Source organism: Sciurus carolinensis, chromosome 10 (assembly GCF_902686445.1).
Source record: "Sciurus carolinensis chromosome 10, mSciCar1.2, whole genome shotgun sequence".
Classification (NCBI taxonomy): domain Eukaryota; kingdom Metazoa; phylum Chordata; class Mammalia; order Rodentia; family Sciuridae; genus Sciurus; species Sciurus carolinensis.
In genome coordinates, this window is record NC_062222.1 from 26,829,903 (window position 1) to 26,842,139 (window position 12,237).

Sequence of the window (12,237 nt, forward strand, 5' to 3'; positions counted from 1 at the left end):
AAGAAAGGATAAAATATCTAAGAATTTAAGAAATATGTTTATATATATGTTCATAATATATGTTCATATATGCTGTATATGAAGCCATTTGAAATGTTCCTTAGGGTTACAAATAATATATGAAAAAATTAGAAGAGCTGTCATATTCTTAGGTATAAAGATGTTAATTCTTCCTAAATTAATCTGTATGTTTACTGCCAGTAAAAAATAACCACAGGATTTTTGTGGGGTTTAAACAAGCTGATTCTATGTTCACTTGGAAAAGTAAATAGCTAGTATAATTCTGAAAAAGAGATGAAAACACTAACATAGCAAGGCTACAATAATTGAAACATTGTTATTACCAAATACCATATTTAGCATATGATAAAGGTGGTATTTCCTATTAGTTGGAGAAAGATCTTCTATTCATTCAATAGTAGTGGGATAACCAGGTAGTCATCCAGGGGAAAAAGGCACTAGTTGGAGCTGTACCTCAAATTTAAGCCCAAATCAATCTACATAAACAATTAAAAAATTAAACTAGGTTTGAGAAGAACATTGGAAAATTATAATTTTGGAGTATACGTGACCTAGGTAAAACAGAAAACTGAGAAGTCATAGAAGGAGAGATTGATAACTTTGGTGATGTTAAAAAAAAAAAAAAGGAAGAAAAAAGTTGGGGATAATACTTCTCATATCACAGAGGGACTAATTTTCATACATAATAAGAGCTCCTACAAGTCCATAGTAAACGTCCAACAATCCAGCAGAAAAATGAGCAAAGGGCACAAATAGTCTACAGGAAGGAGAGTCACAGTGGCTCTAAGACACAGGGAAGCATGCTTAACTGTTTTCATTGTAAGAGATTCACACATTACAGCTACACTAAGTACCATTCATCACCATCAGAAGGGCAGGGTTTAAAAAGTTTTATAACCTCTATAGAGAGTATGAGTACATTTTATAATTTCTTTTTGGGAATTTTGGCAACATCTATAATATGAAAATTTTCATATTCTTTAGATTAGAAATTTCAGTTTGGAAATTTATCTTAGATACAGATATATAGTCCTACATACATCTACATTCATGTGGTCTGTGAATGCACCATTCATATACATAAGTATTGCATGCATGAGGAAATGGTGTACATATGGAGATACTGATTGTAGTGGTACAAACTATGGCTAAAGACTGGAAGCAGCCAGGCATGGTGGCACTCACCTGTAATCTAAGCTACTTGGATGGTTGAGGCAGCAAGATCACAAATTTGAGAACAGCCTGGACAACTTAGTGAGACCTGTCTCAAAATAAAATAATAAGAGCTGGGGATGTAGCATGCACAAGGCCCTGGGTTCAGTCTTCAGTACTGTAAAAAAGATATGCACACATATGTGAAAAACTCAAATGTCCACTAGTGACATACTGAATAATCATGTTATACTAAGGCTGTTATTAGAAAGGGTACAGTAATAAAAAGATGTCAATGAATGTCTTTTTGTAGCAATTTGTAAACATCACCAGTAGGTTGTTTGGGAGGTGGGAAAAGTGAGGGGTACAACGATATATATCATGTTTATTTGTATAAAAATGATTCATACAAGTTATTTTGTTTATATGAATAGATGCAACTTCTAATAATTTGGTGCCTGAAGACACAGGTAACCTCTTCTAAAACAAAGGTGAACAGCATATACCTTGCACTTAGCACTTAGTACATGTCCGTGGTGGTCATTATTTTCGTTGTGATCACAGGATTCTGTTTCCTCCGGAGCTGATGTAGCAGCTGAGTCTGGAGAGGAAGCCTGCCTCACTGAGAATGTCGCTTAATGGGTGTCATGCTGAGGGATTCAGCAACAGTGCCAAGTATTCTTCCCGAAGGGTGCTTATTTTTAAATTTTACTTATTTTTTGATACTGGGAATTGAGTCCAGGGATGCTTTTCCACTGAACTGTATCCCCAGTCCTTTTTTTATTTTTCATTTTGAGACAGGGTCTTGCTAAGTTGTGAGGGTCTTGCTGTAAGGTGCTGAGTCTGGCCTCCAACTTTTGGTCCTCCTACCTCAGCCTCCCCAGTTGCTGGGATGATAGGCATGCACTACTGTGCTGGACGAAGTGTCTTTCTTGGTGGATGTCAGTACATGCTCTGTAAACCAAAGATGGCAGCTGCAGGGAGATGCTGGGTCAAGAAAGACTGAACAACTCCTTTTGTAAGGCCTTTCTAGAGCCGTGCTGCACGTGTCGCGCTCTGCCAGCATTCAAAAGGCTTATTTGGGAACAGAACTTCCCCAGTTTATTTGATTACAAAACTTGAAGCAGTGACTACTTTTTCTTCACTTTGGAAAACATGACCTTACTCGAACTGGTTTTGTTCACCTTCGTCATTCTTTTCAATACATCAGTATTCCTGACTTATTTCTAAGATGTGTGTGGACTCTGCCTGTTCTCTTTTCCCTCCCTTGTAATATGCTCCAACTCATCATATGCCCTGTGGTTGAGACCCTCCCAGAGTCTTCCGAACTGCGCTGGGTTTCTTGAGTACAAAAGGGAATTCTGTGTTATTCCTATGAAATCTCAGGGGTTGACTGGATGAAAGTGGGGGCTTCCCTTGATTCAGCTTTTCCTGGTTTATCGGCCAGTGGGAGGAATGCAGTCAGCCTGATGGGTAGACTGCAGAGGGTGCGTTGCTGTGGAGCTGAGGGTCTGGCTCCTCCGTCTTCACGGTTTTCCTCTACTCAGCCCATCCTCCCGGGCTTCGGTTTGCTCACCTGTAGACTTCAGGGACTGGATTTCCGTGATCCAGGTGGGTCCAGCCGTTTTCAGACCCTAAGTTATCATTAGAGTCAGAGGAGACCGAGCCTGTGTGGAACGCTCTGTTCTACTCTGCAGGTTTCCACATGTGGATATGATGTGTCACCTGTGCAAGTTCAGCCCTTTCAAAGAATGAAATTATTCAGTGATTAGCTCAGTCCACCATGTATTTGAAAACTCCTTGACTGGTTTGACTTTTCTCTCTTGTTGGTCGAGTTTTTGGTCAGCCTCCAGGAAAGCCCTTGATTACGTCCTGGGCTGGTTAACACAGGGCTTGGGTAAATCCACACCTATGCCAGCGCCCCTGCCTATGCTGCTCCACACGGGAGCAGTCCCCCACGGGGACAGCAGCACGCACCCCACCCGCCGCAGAACTCACTTGGCGGTTTCGCTGGGCCTTTGTGCCCACTCTGCCTCAGCAGATTCTGCACTTGGCGCCGCCGAGGTCTAAATTAACTGAATTTATGCCATCTGGAAATGAGCTTTAAATTTTGTTCCTCTGTTGAAATTAGGGACGTGACATGGTTATTACACAGAAGGATTGTGAGCCTGAATCTGACTTTATTATGTTTTGTTAGAGGGAAAGCGCTTGCCTGGAGAGAGAGCTGAGTGTGATTGACCTGTTAACTGCCACCGTCTCCCCTTAACCGCCACAGTCCCCACTTTCTGGCACATGACATAGTTTGTTTTTAAATGGATTACAACCAAGAGAATTATCGAGACCCAGTGAATTCTAAGACAGCCCTTTCAGTTTACGTGCGTCCCATCTGACCTTGCCTTTGAAGTCATTGTACATTGCTCTCAAAGGACCTTGCTTCCTTTGAAGTCGGAAAGCATTGCTGCTGGTGCACTCGTGATGTGAGATATGAGTGGCACTTGGTAAAGTCCTTAGTGACCCACGGTGATATCTTATTACCCAAGAAAAAGCACATGTGTGCGATGCCTAAAAATGTGGAGCGCAAGGCGAGGTGTATGGTGATCACACCCAGATGGGAGAAGTGCTCCTGTGGAAATAGGGGCGTCCTTTCACAAGTCCCCTGTCACAGAATGAGGAAGGCTCGAGTCACCCAGGAGGCCTCTGGAAGTGATCTGTCATTGTTAAGAGGCAGCAGAAGAGCCGGTGTCTCTCCAGTACACGTGATAGAACCGTTCATGGGGTTCTGGAAGCAGCACGATTCTCTTACTTCCAAAACCTCTTGCAGTTTATTGCCCAGACGTCCAATCAAGAGGTGCTCTTGCTGGTTCCCAGGTGCTTGATAAGTGATTAATTGGTGACAGTGAAGAAGGCCAATCTGGGTTATCCTTTTCACACACCACTCTTCTCATGCCCAGTCAGAGCCACTGCTGTGCAGTTTGGAAGATTAAGGTCACCTTGTGTCCCCATTCTCTTCTGCTCTTTTCACGAGACATTTATTATAATCAAATTTATTACATTCTATGCTTTCGAAGCCACCTCTAGGTTAAGCATGCACACCCACACACACCACCTCTTATAAGACTTCTATGGAACTGTCTTTATTGGACCATTGCCATCAAGGGTGGCTCACCATCTGGGTCTTGGGAAATCCTTAGTATATAAAGAAAAGATACATTTGTTCTTTAAGATTCAGATTTGTATTGCTCACCTTAACCTACAGAAAGGGGCAGTATTTCACCTAATGTTTATAACTCTATCAAAAGAAATCATGTCTTATTTTGCTTTTGCATAAGGAGTTGTGATCATATTAATTACCCTGTTGCACTCTGCTTTTTCTTTCCTCTTTTTTTGCAAATGACATCTTCCCACTTTATTATAAACTTGTCACTTTTGTTAATAGCAGACAGAATTGTGATTAAGTAAATTGTGTGCTTGTGGCAGACTTTCTTGACGGTTCCTCTGGCGCTGGCTTTCAGCGGTTTCCAGTCTTTAACCCTAAGTGTGGTCTACCCTAGGTGTGGGATAGCTCCCTTTACATGGCGGAAGTTTTCTCTAGCTTCCACCGTCGAGATGTTGAAGCCTGTGGTTCTGCCTCGTATTTACTTCAGCTTCTGCCTCTCGCACCTCTGTCTGGGGGAGCCACCGTAGGTGTTTGTCCCAGACTCCTCCAGCTTTGGCCCATTGCACTTCTCTCGGGCAGGGTGACTTCCCAGCTTGCTTCTCCTCACATGCGTGTTTTCCTGGTTGTTCACTAAGGATGAAGACGTGGGTTTGTGTTGTGAAACTGATCTTGCCAGCTAGGCCCGATGACGTGAGGCACTGGTCGCAGATCAGCTGCCCCTGGGTTGGCCCAAAATCAGATTTTTAACTGTCAGTGTCTAGATAGGTCAGAGGTATCAGGGAATATTTTGGGAGCATTGCCTGTGTTTTGTAAGTTGTTTATAAAGTCATTGTGGCCACTGCTTTGCTGTTTTATATTGTCTTTATCATCTGCGCACTATGCCTTCGATCCATGGATGTGAATTCGTTTAGTTTCATAATTTTTATTTTCTTCTGAAAGAAACATGTAATTACTTTACATCTGTTAGAAAACGGAAGGCTCCTTTGTTGCTTTCCCCTGCCCAGCAGGGTTTTCTCATTTTTGGCTAGCATTCAGATTTCTAAATAAAGATTTACTTTTCACTTATTTCTTATGATGAAGCAAATGCACGGTGAAGAGAATTTACTCAGTTCACAACAAATAGTGAAGAACGGGAGGGGAGGAAAAATAGAGAAATGTGGGTTGGGTTTTTTCAGTTAGTTAATGATTTTGGGACTTTTTTCTATTCCTTTCTGTAGATCCTGAAAGTTGTCTTGTGCAGGTTCCTGGGAGAGCCAAATGTTGGAGAAGACTTACGCACTCCTCTGAAGAGGGTGGTCAGCAGACACAACCCAGCTGTGGGCTGTCAAGGGGAGCAGTCACAGGTATGCCTGCCTTGATTGCACATCAGCGGGGTCCCTAATACACTTAAGAAGAATCCCACTTGAACGCACACATCCGAGGGCCTGAACTTGACGTGCTACTCAAAGCATTTTGAAATTATTTCTTGGTGAGATGCCTCCTGGTCCTGTAGAAGCATCCTCTTAAGCACCCCATTTTCAATGGTGGCATCTTTCAGGCCTGTAAGGGTGTTCCCAGAAACAGACTCAAATTGTTTACAGGTAGGGCGATGCAGTGGACACTCCGATTTGATCAGAACCAAGAAGGCGCAGTAGCAGAGGGAAGCCAGGTGTCCTCTTTGTAATCTGTGTGAGTACTTGTAGGCCCACACGCTGTATTGAAAATTAGTTCCAAGAAGTGAATCGGAGTTTCAAACAGTGATGGCATTAATAAAATAAGCGATTATGTTGGTGGTTTATAGAGAGGCATAGTTAATTCAAGAGCATAAATGTTGACATTCTTTCTTATTAAAGCCAGTCAGTCCTATCTATCTCTCTGCCAATGTTGTACAGCCATTCCTGTGTTACTCAGGTCAAATAAGATGATATCTAAACATCCTTAGAGATATACCGTTAAGGCTTTATAATTTGCCTCTTTTGAATGATCTCCTGTGGGTATTTTGCAGTGTTTCCCAGAGTATTATGAGAGTGCTTATTAAAAATACACATTAAAATTTTGAAATTACAGGTTTGGGGGTGTAGCTTAGTGGTAGGGAGCAGGCTTAGTATGAGCAAGGTCCTGGGTTCATTCCCTAGCACCAAAAAAAAAAAAAAAAAAAAAAAAAAAGTTCAGGTTAATAGCTCTTATCTATAGTGTCAGAATTAGAATGGTAGCCAGAACTTGGGAATTCACATTTTACAAGTAAACATAGCCAAAGATTGACACCCTGGAGCAGTCAAATCAATAATCTGTATTTTTGTAAAACAGTTAAAACTATTGCATAGTTGTTTGCTCTATTTTTGCTTTGAATAAAACAACTTAGTATACTCTTTTGATACAGGATTACATTTTCAAGTAGCTTTTTTTGTCTTGATTTTTTAAAAAAAATTTGTTCTAATTAGTTATACATGACAGTAGAATCATGTATAACTTTATTAGATCAGGTTGAGAATATAATTAAGCATATAAATTTTTTGGCTAAATTTGAAGGGGAGCTATTTTTCCTTGGATACAAATGGAGTTTACTTTTTTGTCTAGATGTCACATGCTAAATTTTGTTAAATGGGTGCCTTTCAAATGTGCTACTGTTTTGTATGCCAGGCGTCTTGATCAAGTCAGGGGTCAAGAGTGAAGGGTTGGCAGCGAAATCTGGATTATGCTATTTAGCATCCAGCACAGTGTTTTTTAGTAGATACAGTGAACAGTTTTGCTGCATGATTTTATGGTTTAAAAGCCAAACTGTTTTCTTTCTAGTGCCCTGAGATCTTGTGAAATGCTTTGAATCCTCTATATGAAAGGGAGTATTAACATGAAATGGAGCAGTAGGCTTTGATAGGAAGTTTTCATTATGATCTTTAATTCCAAGTACATTCTTTGGTCATTGTTCCTATAAACTTACAGAATGTAATCTTTTGTGTGTGCATACATATATACATGTGTGTGTGTGTGTGTGTGTGTGTGTGTGTGTGTTTAAAGATATTTTCAGATCTACAATTTATACCTTTACTTTAAAAAACATACATTTTGGATGTTAAAAAAATAAAAGATATATACAATAGTATAGAATTCTGTGTATGTTAAAGTTGAGACATAATATACTTTAGTAAGTAAAAATGTGACTTTAAGGCTATTTACTTCAGATTCTTATTTCTTTATTAAAATATTTTATTCATTGGTATGATATATTTTACTAAGTTCATAGTTTAAAAAATTATGGTAGAATACCTGTACCATAAAATTCACCATCTTAACCATTTTCATTTGTACAGTTCATAGGATTAAGAACATTCATGTTGGGGCTGGAGTTGTGGCTGAGGGGTAGCAACTTGCCTGGTTTGTGTGAGGTACTGGATTCGATCCTCAGCACCACATAAAAAGATAAAGTGAAAAAAAAAAATTCATGCTAGGGTGTGACTCAGTGGTAGAGCACTTGCCTAGCATGTGTGAGGCACTGGGTTAGATTCTTAGCACTACATATACATAAATGAATAAAATAAAGGTTTATCAATAACTAAAAATATATACAAAAATAATTTAAAAAAAACCATTGATATCATGGTGCCACTGTCACCACCATCCATCACTGGAACTCTTTCCATCTTGCGGAGCTGAATCTTTACGCCCATTAGATAGTGACTCTCTGTCCCCTGGCAAATGACATTCTACCATTCTGTCTCTGGTCTCTGCACATTTAACTACTCTGCATACCTTCTCTAGTATTTCTCTCTCTGTGTCTGGCTCATTTCACTTAATATAGGTCCACGTGTTATATCATGTATCAGAATTTCCTTCCTTAATAAATAAGGCTGAATAATATCACATTGGAAGTATATACCATTTTGTTTATCCATTTATCCATCCGTGGACATTTGGGTTGCTTGCACCCTTGGGTTGTTGTGACTAATACTGCTGTGAATATGGATGTGCACATGAGTTCCCACTGTCATTTCTTCTGGGTGCTTATCTAGAGGAGAATTGCTGGATCATATGGTTTCAGGGTTTGGGGATCACGATTCTGTTTTCCATAGCAGCTATACCATTTTCCATTCCCACCAACAGTGCATTAGAGTCCTAGTTTCTCCACACCTTTGTCAACACTTGTTATTTTCTGTTTACTTAACAGTAGACATTCTGATGGGCATGGGGTGATAACCTGAGGTTTGGGTTTGCATTTCCCTAATTATTCATGGTGTTGAATATTTTTAAATCTATTTGTACTTCATTTGTATATCTTCTTTGAAGAAATGTCTGTTCAGGTCCTTTGACATTTAAGAAAATCTTTTTGTCATGATTGTTGAGGTTTTCTATCTGGATATTCCTCTTATCAGACATGTGGTTTGCACAGATGTTCTCTCATTCCATTGGTTACCTTTTTAATCCATTACTTGTGTCCTGTGATGCACAGAAGTTTTTAATATTTTAGAAGTTTTTAATTTTGATATAGACCAATTTACTTATTTTTACTTTTGTTGGTTGTACTTTTGGTGTCCAATTGAAGAAATTATTATCCAATCCAGTGTTACAAAGCTTTCTCTGTGTGTTTTCTTCTAAGAGTTTTATTGATTTAGTTCTGAGATCCATTTTGAGGTAATTGTTGTGTATGGTGTAAGGTAAGGGTACAACTTATGCTTTTACATGTATAAAAGCAGTTTTCCTAGTACTATTTGTTAAAGAGAAATTCATACCTTCAAAGACAGTTTACAATAAGGAAAAGAAAAGCAGACAATTTTAAATATCTATGGTATGTGTATGCAGAAATTCCCACAAAGTCCTCTGTTTCTAATTAAGAAGGCATGTCAGAAGCAAAAGGGTATTGCACAGACTTGAAGCTCACCTTAGACCAAGACCTAATAACTATAACCAAGTCCTGGAGCTGGTGTTGAAGTTTTATCTTAGTTATGTGAAGGGTCATGGCACTTTTTTTTTTTTTTTTTTTTTGTAGCAGGGAGTGAACCCAGGGACGCTTAACCACTGAGCCACATCTCAAGCGCTTTTAAATTTTTATTTTGAGATGGGGCCTCACTGAGTTGCTTAGGGCCTCACTAAGTTGCTGAGACTGGCTTTGAACTTGTGGTTCTCCTGCCTTGACCTCCAGAGTTGCTGGGATTATAACGTGCTCCTCTGCTCCTGGCCAGATAATGATTTCTTAAATTTGGGATTTGATTCTGTTGACCTCTGAGGTTTGGTGTTAAGGTAGGTGTGTGTGTGTGTCCATGTCCCCTGTCACAGATCTTTTCTCAGTGAACTCTGACTAGGGACTAGGGACAGGTCCTCTCACATTTTAGGGAGCATTCGTTTCAAGGCCCTAAGCAGCAGCATCATTCCAATGGTAAAGAACAGCCGCGGCTGATCCTGGGGGAAGTCTACAGTTTCTTACCGTTCACCTGTCTGCAAGGCAGAAGCTGTTTGAAATGTGTCCTTGCCTCGAAGCTCCAGAAAGTTTGTGTGCGTTGACTTAATGATACCCTGGTGTTGAAAAGGTCACAACCCAAATATTTTGCCCTTAAGAATGAGGTTATTTTGGGGCAGGCAGGAGGGTGTTGGGAGTGGGGTGTGGATATAGAAGAAAAAGTACATAATGAAGGGAAAAGCCGGGACAGGACACTAAGAACGTCGAGGAAGCGGGCAGGGATCCATGTTTGTAATCCAAGTGACTTGGAGACTGAGGCAGGAGGATCACAAGTTCAAAGCCAGCCTCAGCAACAGTGAGCCCCTATTTCAAAATAGAAAAAAGGACTGGGCGTGGTCAAGTGATGTCCCTGGTTTTAATCCCCAGAAGAAAGGAAGGAAGGAAGGAAAGAGAGGAGGAAGCCAGGGTGGAGGGAGCAGCAGCTTGGATAATGAAAGGCTCTGTTACTGTCTCGGGAGGAAATGATAGTGGATTCTAGAGGTAGCACAGCAAGAACCGCAAGTGGAAAATGATTTGAAAATGGACCCTGAAGGGTGGAAGAGAGTGTGCTGTACAGTGTGCGCCAGCCCTGGGGAGGTGCAGTGGCAGAACGCTCCCCTTGTGAACCGGGATGTTCGTTCAGGACAGGGAGACAGGAACTGCAGACTTCTGAGCTGTTGAGTGGGTCACATGTTGGAGTGTATGTTTCAGGGTTAAGAGCTGTCTCCACGGCAAGAGCGAGCAGCGCCCGCGGCACCAGGAGGCCCTCTTTCTCGGGTGCTGTTGGGAATGTGTGCCTGCAGAGCGGGAGCCGAGTGGGGTGCTCCTGTGGCCTCCCTGGCTGTGTGGGAGCCGCTGGAGCCATTTCCAGAAGTGTTCAGAACGGTGGTCTAGCCTCAAGACGGTTTGGGGACCAGGTTTTCTGAGTAAATATGAAAGGATGCCCCCCCCCCCAATAACTTAGGGGCCAATAGCTAAACCAGCTACGTAACCGTGTAAATCTGAAATTTGCTCATTTTGTTCAGCTCTTTTCACAGTTTCATTCCTACTTTCAGGGGCTGGGGGTGTGGCTCAGCCAGCAGAGTGCTTGCCTAGCGCATGCGAGTCCCGGGGTTCCACCCTCAGCACCACATAAAAATACCTAAAATGTGTGTCCAACCACAACTAAAAAAGATTGAAAAACCCCAACTCTCATAGACTTAATAATCTTCTTTCTTTTGCAGATTTAGTATTTTTATTTACTCAGTCAGTTTTGACTCTTTGCCTATCCATAACCCTTATAATTTTATTCTCAGTTTAGATGACCATACTTTTTTTGGTATCCTTTTTTATTACTAACTCAGAAGAAATTAGTCCCAAACCATCTTGATGCTAGATTTTTGTCTTTTCTAATTGATCAGAATGTCGTAGGATTTTGTGTGTGTGTGTGTGTGTGTGTGTGTATCTATGTATATGTATATAAGCATAAATAATTTGTGTGGTTATGTTTTGTGTTTCATTTTCAACATCATTTCTGCAGTAGTTTGCCTCATCTCTGTCTTTAAGTAAACGGGGCCGCACTCTGACAGCTCTTGCCAAGGCAGAGGTTCTCACAGTGTGGTCCCCAGAGGAGTGGCATCTGCTGCATCTGGGAACTCGTTAGAAATGTCAGTTTTGGAGGCTGGGGTTATAGCTCAGTGGCAGAGCACTTGCCTAGCATGTGTGAGGTACTGGATTCAATTCTCAGCATCACATAAAAATAAAGGTATTGTGTCCATCTACAACTACAAAAAAATTTTAAAAAATAAAATAAAAGAAAAAGAAATGCAAACTTTGGGACCGAGTCAGAAACTCTGTGGGTGGAGCTCAGAAGTGTGTGTGTGCCAAGCCCTCCAGGTGATTCTGATGCCTGTTGAAGTTTGACAACTGCTCCTGGGGTACTCTTTAGCAACTTTGTGCTTTTCTTTAGGTCGCTCATTTTTCTCTGGCCTTTGATCCCCTGAACAAGTAGATTAGGGGTTCTCAAGCTTTGTGTGGGAATGAATCACCTGGTGAGTTTGTTTAAAAACATTTCAAGAAGCAGTGAATTTCTCCTGACTTTACTAGGAAGAGTCCGAGAGTCTGATTCTGTGGGTCCTGGCGGACTCAGCTACCTGCATTTCAACAAGCTCTCATATCTAGGATCTACATTAGACGGGTATCTCTGTTTCTTTCAAGCTCCAATTTGATGTGATTTAAAATGACTTTTTGGGGGGATTAGTAACTCAAAGCTTGAGACCAGGACTTTATTTGCAAACTGAAGTTTGGGTTCTTTTCACCAAAGCCAAATTATGTTCTGATTTCTTTCTTTGAAAAATAGGATTTTTTTCTTATCTACTCAGATTACTATATATTTTACTGAGGCTTATCCTCCTTGGTGAGACAGTTCACTCACTAAAAAGAGCTTTCTGACCCTTGTGAACTTGGAAATTTCATATGCAGTTCTTGTAGGTAATTCATAAAAATACGAACTTTAAACCCT

The 12,237-nt window shown here is 40.8% G+C and overlaps 1 protein-coding gene across 6 annotated transcripts in view; it reads left to right on the forward strand.

The window, feature by feature from the left end:
* Positions 1 to 12,237, forward strand: part of Fhip1a (FHF complex subunit HOOK interacting protein 1A) — a 233,038-nt gene that overhangs the window by 64,602 nt on the left and 156,199 nt on the right. For all 6 annotated transcript variants that reach the window (XM_047566954.1, XM_047566953.1, XM_047566957.1 and 3 more), the window contains exon 2: positions 5,548 to 5,673. The gene's annotated coding sequence lies outside the window, so the exon portion shown is untranslated. The remainder of the gene's footprint in view (positions 1 to 5,547; positions 5,674 to 12,237) is intronic.